The sequence below is a fragment of the Oncorhynchus masou genome, unplaced genomic scaffold (genome assembly GCF_036934945.1).
Source record: "Oncorhynchus masou masou isolate Uvic2021 unplaced genomic scaffold, UVic_Omas_1.1 unplaced_scaffold_1842, whole genome shotgun sequence".
Classification (NCBI taxonomy): Eukaryota; Metazoa; Chordata; class Actinopteri; order Salmoniformes; family Salmonidae; genus Oncorhynchus; species Oncorhynchus masou.
In genome coordinates this window covers 80,001-90,000 of record NW_027008352.1, presented here as the reverse complement: position 1 = coordinate 90,000, position 10,000 = coordinate 80,001, and the positions used below count along the sequence as shown (strand labels likewise).

The 10,000-nt window shown below is 44.6% G+C and overlaps 1 long non-coding RNA gene and 1 pseudogene across 2 annotated transcripts in view; both read right to left on the bottom strand.

The window, feature by feature from the left end:
* The window catches only part of LOC135532367 (uncharacterized), a 44,240-nt gene that overhangs the window by 12,299 nt on the left and 21,941 nt on the right, over positions 1 to 10,000 (bottom strand). Inside the window, exon 1 of one of the 2 annotated variants that reach the window (XR_010454339.1) lies at positions 2 to 1,328. The exons of the other annotated variant lie outside the window; for it this stretch is intronic. This is a non-coding gene — a long non-coding RNA (uncharacterized LOC135532367). Of the gene's footprint in view, position 1; positions 1,329 to 10,000 lie in introns of those variants that run through there. 2 annotated transcript variants of the gene reach the window in all.
* Positions 6,713 to 10,000, bottom strand: part of LOC135532366 (glucagon receptor-like) — a 57,624-nt pseudogene continuing 54,336 nt past the window's right edge.

Sequence of the window (10,000 nt, the reverse complement as noted above, 5' to 3'; positions counted from 1 at the left end):
CCTGGAAATGTGGGGTTATCCAAAGTGTTGGTCATCAGTTGAAATCAGTTGAACTTCAGCTGAACACTGAAGAAGCCCTGTGAACACTGAATACATACAGCTCCAGATGGATGGACTGTGTGTGAGTGTGTGTGTTTGTGTGTGCTTGTGTGTGCGCGTCTGTGAACAGGGTACACATGTGGTTTAAGATGAATGGGGTCTTGTTTCAATGTTGAAACAGAGCAGAGTGGCAGAGCCCAGATAAGAAGCAGTGGATTAATCAGGCCTTAAAAGCTCAAACAACAACACTCTGGGCTCATTAACTACTGTCTGATTCACAACAGAACACACAGCCATGACGTCATAACGCACAGACAGAACACATAGCAACTACTGCAGCTCGGAATACAGGAGAACACACAGCCATGATGTCATAATGCACAGACAGAACACATAGCAACTACTGCAGCTCGGAATACAGGAGAACACACAGCCATGATGTCATAATGCACAGACAGAACACATAGCAACTACTGCAGCTCGGAATACAGGAGAACACACAGCCATGATGTCATAATGCACAGACAGAACACATAGCAACTACTGCAGCTCGGAATACAGGAGAACACACAGCCATGACGTCATAATGCACAGACAAAACACATAGCAACTACTGCAGCTCGGAATACAGGAGAACACACAGCCATGATGTCATAATGCACAGACAGAACACATAGCAACTACTGCAGCTCGGAATACAGGAGAACACACAGCCATGACGTCATAATGCACAGACAGAACACATAGCAACTACTGCAGCTCGGAATACAGGAGAACACACAGCCATGATGTCATAATGCACAGACAGAACACATAGCAACTACTGCAGCTCGGAATACAGGAGAACACACAGCCATGATGTCATAATGCACAGACAGAACACATAGCAACTACTGCAGCTCGGAATACAGGAGAACACACAGCCATGACGTCATAATCAGCCCGTAGTATGTAGACATTGTTAATGTCATGAGGGTTTATTTCAGACAGCTGTACATTATAGTCTCTGAGACTGGTGATGCCCGGCTTCCTCCCTGGCTAGAGCCGCCAGAGACAAACAGGGCTTCTCGCATTTATAGACACCTGATATGGAGTCAGATTGAAGTGCTATTAGGTTAGAATGCTGTCATTCCTCTGAAGTTTGGAGAGGATTTTGGGTCCATAACGACACTGTCTGTCACTGCTCTAAGGTGTCATCAGTGAGATTGTCACAACGTGTTCTAAGGTGTCACCAGTGAGATTGTCAGCACGCGTCACAACGTGTTCTAAGGTGTCATCAGTGAGATTGTCACAACGTGTTCTAAGGTGTCATCAGTGAGATTGTCAGCACGCGCCAACGTGTTCTAAGGTGTCACCAGTGAGATTGTCACAACGTGTTCTAAGGTGTCATCAGTGAGATTGTCAGCACGCCATGATTCTAAGGTGTCACAGAACACGTTGTCAGCAACTGTTCTAAGGTGTCACCAGAGAGATTGTCACAACGTGTTCTAAGGTGTCACCAGTGAGATTGTCACAACGTGTTCTAAGGTGTCACCAGTGAGATTGTCAGCATTATGTTCTAGACCATTGAGATTGTCACAACGTGTTCTAAGGTGTCACCAGTGAGATTGTCACAACGTGTTCTAAGGTGTCACCAGTGAGATTGTCACAACGTTTTCTAAGGTGTCACCAGTGAGATTGTCACAACGTAAAGGTGTCACCAGTGAGATTGTCACAACGTGTTCTAAGGTGTCACCAGTGAGATTGTCACAACGTGTTCTAAGGTGTCACCAGTGAGATTGTCACAACGTGTTCTAAGGTGTCACCAGTGAGATTGTCAGCACGCGTCACAACGTGTTCTAAGGTGTCACCAGTGAGATTGTCACAACGTGTTCTAAGGTGTCACCAGAGAGATTGTCAGCACGCGTCACAACGTGTTCTAAGGTGTCACCATTGAGATTGTCACAACGTGTTCTAAGGTGTCACCAGTGAGATTGTCACAACGTGTTCTAAGGTGTCATCAGTGAGATTGTCACAACGTGTTCTAAGGTGTCACCAGTGAGATTGTCACAACGTGTTCTAAGGTGTCACCAGTGAGATTGTCACAGCGTGTTCTAAGGTGTCACCAGTGAGATTGTCAGCACGCGTCACAACGTGTTCTAAGGTGTCACCAGTGAGATTGTCAGCACGCGTCACAACGTGTTCTAAGGTGTCATCAGTGAATTGTCACAACGTGTTCTAAGGTGTCACCAGTGAGATTGTCACAACGTGTTCTAAGGTGTCACCAGAGAGATTGTCACAACGTGTTCTAAGGTGTCACCAGTGAGATTGTCACAACGTGTTCTAAGGTGTCACCAGAGAGATTGTCACAACGTGTTCTAAGGTGTCACCAGAGAGATTGTCACAACGTGTTCTAAGGTGTCACCAGTGAGATTGTCACAACGTGTTCTAAGGTGTCACCAGAGAGATTGTCACAACGTGTTCTAAGGTGTCACCAGAGAGATTGTCAGCACGCGTCACAACGTGTTCTAAGGTGTCATCAGTGAGATTGTCAGCACGCGTCACAACGTGCTCTTTGGAAATGCCAAGTTATTTTCTTTCTTTCTTCTTTCCTGGAAAATATTGACGTTGACAAATTGGATTCATGGTCTGTCTTGTCTCTTGGTTTCTCCTTGGCAGTACAGTGGTAATAGAGGCAGCTAGCTGCCAACGGCTACAAAGGACAGATTGCTGAACAACATGGTAATGATGATGATACGTGATAATACAACGTCTATTCAACGTCTATTCCACGTCTATTCCACGTCTATTCCACGTCTATTCCACGTCTATTCCACGTCTATTCCACGTCTATTTCACGTCTATTCAACGTCTATTCCACGTCTATTCCACGTCTATTCCACGTCTATTTCACGTCTATTCAACGTCTATTCCACGTCTATTCCACGTCTATTCCACGTCGGCTCAAAGTCGTTGAAATGAAGCGGAAGCGACGCTGAATCAGCCAGTGTGTAATAAATTCCTGCTCGTCTTCCTCTTCAGATGAAGTCAACCGCTGACACGTAGAAAGAATGAAGCAGGTTTCCCTTCCACCACATTGAGATCATTATCATAGCATTGTGATGAGGACCTCAGAGGAAACAGTTGTGATGAGGACCTCAGAGGAAACAGTTGTAATGAGGACCTCAGAGGAAACAGTTGTAATGAGGACCTCAGAGGAAACAGTTGTGATGAGGACCTCAGAGGAAACAGTTGTGATGAGGACCTCAGAGGAAACAGTTGTAATGAGGACCTCAGAGGAAACAGTTGTAATAAGGACCTCAGAGGAAACAGTTGTAATGACGACCTCAGAGGAAACAGTTGTAATGAGGACCTCAGAGGAAACAGTTGTGATGACGACCTCAGAGGAAACGGTTGTGATGAGGACCTCAGAGGAAACAGTTGTGATGACGACCTCAGAGGAAACAGTTGTAATGAGGACCTCAGAGGAAACAGTTGTGATGACGACCTCAGAGGAAACGGTTGTGATGAGGACCTCAGAGGAAACAGTTGTGATGACGACCTCAGAGGAAACAGTTGTAATGAGGACCTCAGAGGAAACAGTTGTAATGAGGACCTCAGAGGAAACAGTTGTAATGAGGACCTCAGAGGAAACAGTTGTAATGAGGACCTCAGAGGAAACAGTTGTGATGAGGACCTCAGAGGAAACAGTTGTGATGACGACCTCAGAGGAAACAGTTGTAATGAGGACCTCAGAGGAAACAGTTGTGATGAGGACCTCAGAGGAAACAGTTGTAATGAGGACCTCAGAGGAAACAGTTGTAATGAGGACCTCAGAGGAAACAGTTGTGATGACGACCTCAGAGGAAACAGTTGTAATGAGGACCTCAGAGGAAACAGTTGTGATGAGGACCTCAGAGGAAACAGGGAAACAGTTGTAATGAGGACCTCAGAGGAAACAGTTGTAATGAGGACCTCAGAGGAAACAGTTGTAATGAGGACCTCAGAGGAAACAGTTGTCATGAGGACCTCAGAGGAAACAGTCAATCAATCACTGGTGAATGGTTGGTGAAACAATTGTGTAGAATGATACGTTTGTGTACATATAAACAACTGATTGGTGTTCAAGCCTTTGTTTTAACCACCTGATGACAGAGGTTGTGTCCCAAATTGAACCCTCTTCACTGTAGCCCATAGGGCTCTGTGTCAGAAGTAGTGCACTATATAGGAATAGGGTTCTGTGCCAAAAGTAGTGCACTATATAGGAAATAGGGTTCTGTGCCAAAAGTAGTGTACTATATAGGGAATAGGGTTCTAGTCAAAAGTAGTGTACTATATAGGGAATAGGGCTCTGTGTCAAAAGTAGTGCACTATATAAGGAATAGGGTTCTAGTCAAAAGTAGTGTACTATATAGAGAATAGGGCTCTGTGTCAAAAGTAGTGCACTATATAAGGAATAGGGTTCTAGTCAAAAGTAGTGTACTATATAGAGAATAGGGCTCTGTGTCAAAAGTAGTGCACTAGATAAGGAATAGGGTTCTAGTCAAAAGTAGTGCACTAGATAGAGAATACGGTGACCTTCAGGATGCACAAAGAGAGAACAGTCTTGATGGTCAGTTGGTCATCTCTTTTAATCATTAGAATCTTTTCGAATCATGTCGACTTCTAACGGAACACAGAACAACATATTTCATTCCTCTCTGTTTTAGAACTTGGTATGTACATTCTACACATCATGGAGTTATCACGTCATGAGTAGGCTAGAGACAGGAGTTTACCCTGCCCATGGGACCGACCCAGGGCCCGTATTCTCAAAACGTCTAAGAAGAGAAGCAGGAGTGCTGATCTAGAATCAGGTTTGCCTTTCAGAACATAACAAATAAGATTACATGGACAGGGAGGACCTGATCCTAGATCAGCATTCATACTCTTAAACTTTTATTTAACTAGGAAAGACAGTTAAGAACAAATTCTTATTTACAATGACGGCCTGCCCCAGATGACGCCGAGCCAATTGTGCACCGCCCCTGTGGGACTCCCAATCACAGCCGGTGATACAGCCTGGATTCGAACCAGGGTGTCTGTAGTGATGCTTCTGGCACTGTAGCTACAGTGCCTTGGACCACCGCGCCACTTAGGAGACGCTTTGTGAATACAGGCGCAGGCCTTTAGCTGGTGTTAGTTAGTAACAATGGGGTTGCAGAGTCGTTCCTGGTTAGTTAACGTAGTCAGGAAATCCTCTGGGCCCTACTCATGATGACGACGCCCTCGACCTCACACACTGTACGTGGGTTCAGTGAGGACAGATCAGCCTATTGGGTGTTAGCCCTTTGCATCATCAAGCTCTGATTAGTCTGAGAAACGCTGGGGTAGATCACAAGCGTAGGAGTGTCTCCAGGACCTACGATCTCGAGGTTTTCCTGCACGGTGAGGTCACAGAGTAAAACATCCACAGCACTAGTCAACAACCACACAGACATTGTAATATCCCCATTAGTCCGGAGCGCTAGTCCACAACCACACAGACATTGCAATATCCCCATTAGTCCGTAGCGCTAGTCCACAACCATACAGACATTGCAATATCCCCATTCACACAACCATACAGACATTGTAATATCAAGTCCATACAGACATTGTAATATCCCCATTAGTCCGTAGCGCTACAACCACACAGACATTGTAATATCCCCACAACCACACAGACATTGTAATATCCCCATTAGTCCGTAGCGCTAGTCCACAACCACACAGACATTGTAATATCCCCATTAGTCCGTAGCGCTAGTCCACAACCACACAGACATTGTAATATCCCCATTAGTCCGTAGCGCTAGTCCACAACCACACAGACATTGTAATATCCCCATTAGTCCAGTCCACAACCACACAGACATTGTAATATCCCCATTAGTCCGTAGCGCTAGTCCACAACCACACAGACATTGTAATATCCCCATTAGTCCGTAGTCCACAACCATACAGACATTGTAATATCCCCATTAGTCCACACAACCACACAGACATTGTAATATCCCCATTAGTCCGTAGCGCTAGTCCACAACCACACAGACATTGTAATATCCCCATTAGTCCGTAGCGCTAGTCCACAACCACACAGACATTGTAATATCCCCATTAGTCCGGAGCGCTAGTCGACATTGTAATATCCCCATTAGTCCACAGTCCACCACACAGACATTGTAATATCCCCATTAGTCCCCATTAGTCCGTAGCGCTAGTCCACAACCACACAGACATTGTAATATCCCCATTAGTCCGTAGCGCTAGTCCACAACCACACAGACATTGTAATATCCCCATTAGTCCGTAGCGCTAGTCCACAACCACACAGACATTGTAATATCCCCATTAGTCCGTAGCGCTAGTCCACAACCACACAGACATTGTAATATCCCCATTAGTCCGTAGCGCTAGTCCACAACCACACAGACATTGTAATATCCCCATTAGTCCGTAGCGCTAGTCCACAACCATACAGACATTGTAATATCCCCATTAGTCCGTACGCTAGTCCACAACAGACACAGACATTGTAATATCCCCATTAGTCCGTAGTCGACATTGTAATATCCCCATTAGTCCGTCCTAGTCCACAACCATACAGACATTGTAATATCCCCATTAGTCTGACAGACATTGTAATATCCCCATTAGTCCGTAGCGTCCACACAGACATTCTGACAGAATATGTCGGGTCAACGAAAAGAGGACGAGGGGGAGGGGTGCATGAATATCTTACATTTATACAGTCGGTCTGTGAGTCTGTCTGTTTCTCTGTCTGTGAGTCTGTCTGTTTCTCTGTCTGTTTCTCTGTCTGTGAGTCTGTCCGTTTCTCTGTCTGTGAGTCTGTCCGTTTCTCTGTCTGTGAGTCTGTCCGTTTCTCTGTCTGTGAGTCTGTCCGTTTCTCTGTCTGTGAGTCTGTCCGTTTCTCTGTCTGTGAGTCTGTCCGTTTCTCTGTCTGTCCACTCAAATGGGGCCAACAGTTCAGGGTGAAACTCAATATTCACTCCCCAAAAAATTGCACCCAAACAAACCACCCATAATCCTCTCAGAGAGAGAGAGTGAGAGGTCCAGTCCTCCACAGTCCCATAATCCTTAGGGGTTCCAGAAATGTCTGTCTGAATGCCAGACAGACCTGGCAACAATCTGGAATGTCCCGTTGTTCCACAGCTGAGTCTGTTCTCTGGGGTGTTCTGATCTGGTCCTGTCCTGAGAGGGCAGAGATAGAACGCTCTGGTGGGAACGTGTGTGTGTCTCTGTGTGTGTGTGTGTCTCTCTGTGTGTGTGTGTGTGTGTCTCTCTCTGTGTGTGTGTGTGTGTCTCTCTGTGTGTGCGTGTGTGTGTGTGTGTTTGTGTGTAAATCTTTGTAAATCTGTGTAAATGTCACTTATTTTGGCACGGATTAGATCTATAATATGAATGGTTTAGTTATGCAAGATGTTATCAACAAGACGTGTCCATGGTGGTTTTGGTAGGAACGTGCTGAACTAAACTGTGCAAGTCAACAGTGAAGTACGGTGGCTGCTGAGGGTCATACAGAACCACAGCGCTGAGCTTTCATATGGCTCCCTATGCACTATACAGGGCTCTGGTCTAATGTAGTGCACTATATAGGGAATAGGGCTCTGGTCTAATGTAGTGCACTATATAGGGAATAGGGTTCTGGTCTAAAGTAGTGCACTATATAGGGAATAGGGCTCTGGTCTAAAGTAATGTACTATATACAATAGGGTTCTGGTATAAAATAGTGCACTATATAGGGACTAGTGCTCTGGTCTAAAGTAGTGCACTATATAGGGAATAGGGCTCTGGTCAAAAGTAGTGCACTATATAGGGAATAGGGCTCTGGTCTAAAGTAGTGCACTATATAGGGAATAGGGCTCTGGTCTAAAGTAGTGTACTATATACAATAGGATCCTGGTCTAAAAATAGTGCACTATATAGGGACTATGGCACCGTTTGGGCCACACCCACAAAGATAGAGGACAAGTGAAGCTCTCAGTAGCAATAGAGAACAAGGACACACGGTGTGGACTTCCTCACATGCATCTGGAAATGGAGGGTCATCACCTCCAGCCAATGTGAAGCTGCACCAATCCTACGCTTTAAATGATTGACGGGGGTGCGGAGACCCCGGAGCACAGCCAGGGAGTTGTTGAGCGAGGGTAGCGTTTGGTTAGCGGTCGTACACATGGACACAGATAGCAGGCCTGCTAGTTTCCCTTTAGCAGTAGTCCTTGTCAACCTGAACACAGTGGGGAATGTGGTCAATCCCAGTAAAATGTTTTATATTTTCAGACCATCAACTCTTCTGGACCTGCAATCAACCAATCAATCAACCAACCAATCAATCAACCAATCAACCAATCAACCAATCAACCAATCAATCAATCAACCAACCAATCAACCAATCAATCAACCAATCAACCAACCAATCAACCAATCAATCCATAGGATCTGGACCTGCTGTGCATTAACGGTCCCCTCCAGTAGGTGTGTTGTCTCTTTCTACACCAGAACTCTTTAGCAATCTATCAATCAACCAATCAATCTATGCATAGGCCGGGGATGGTCTTCCCCCGTTGGTCAGAAGTTGCTTTCGGCGCCCTCCTCTGGGTGTGTATAACTCTGCGCCCTCTCCTCCAGACAAATGTCCTCCATCAGAGTGCTGCAGTTGTTAGTGCCACCATGTGGTGTGGAGGGACACTGCAGGGAGGACTGAGTCTTTGTTTTATCCGTCCTGTGGTGGCAGGACCCCACCAATCTACTGCTCTCATTGGGGGTGATGGAGGTTGAGGCAGGGTTAGGATCTGGGTCGTAGTCGAGGTCGGGGGTCAACTGTGAGTCTTTAGGGTCGCTGCCGTTGTCTTGGACACCGGCCAGGTTGCCGGTGACGATGCTGCCGCTCTTGACGTGAGGCGCGTGGCTGTATGTATGACGGTACTCTTCCTCGATGTCTTTACCCAGCTTCCACCTCTTCCACTTTTTCAACATCTCAGACTGGACCTGGAGAGAAACAAACAGATTGAGGGAGAGAGAAGGAAAGAGGAGGGAGGAAAAAAGAGAGAGCGAGAGAAAGAGAGAGAGAGAAAGAGAGAGAGAGAGAGTGAGAGAGAGAAGCAAATGAAGACAGATAATGCTAAGATTCTATAAGAGGGAGAGACACGAGAGAGAGGGGGAGAGGGAGAGAGGAGTGAGAGGAAAAAGGGCATTCAGACTCACCTCTTTGTTGACGAAACAATACAAGATGGCCACCAGTAGGCCCTGTAGAGAGGGAGAGGTTAAGAACACCTTATCACCACGGTAACACACCGTAACACCACATTAGTTTAGTTTATTCGGATCCCCATTAGCTACTGCACATGTCTCAGCTACTCTCCCTGGGGTCTATATAAAAGACAGTAAAAGCAGTGGGAGAACAAGTATCCAATTGTCATACTTGGGTAAAAGTAAAGATTACTTAATAGAAAATGACTCAAGTAAAAGTGAAAGTCACCCAGAAAAATCCTACTTGAGTAAAAATAAAAAGTATTTGGTTTTAAATACACTTAAGTATCAAAAGCAAATGTAATTGCTAAATTATACTTACGTATCAAAAGTAAAAGTATAAATCATTTTTAATTCCTAATATTAAGCCAAATGACATGATTTTCTTGTTTTTATTTTATTTACTTTTGTAAATTTGGGTGCCAGCGGAAATGTATGAAGTAAAAGTAGTCAAAAATATGAATAGTAAAGATACGAAAAAAAACGACTTAGTACTTTAAAGTATTTTTACTTTAGTACTTTAAAGTACTTTAAAATATTTTTACTTTAGTACTTTACACCAGTAATTCATAGACAAGAACAAGATAAGATGGTACATGAAATACTATTTATATATATATATATATACAATATAATACTATTTATATATATACTATATAATACCATTTATATATATATATATATATATATA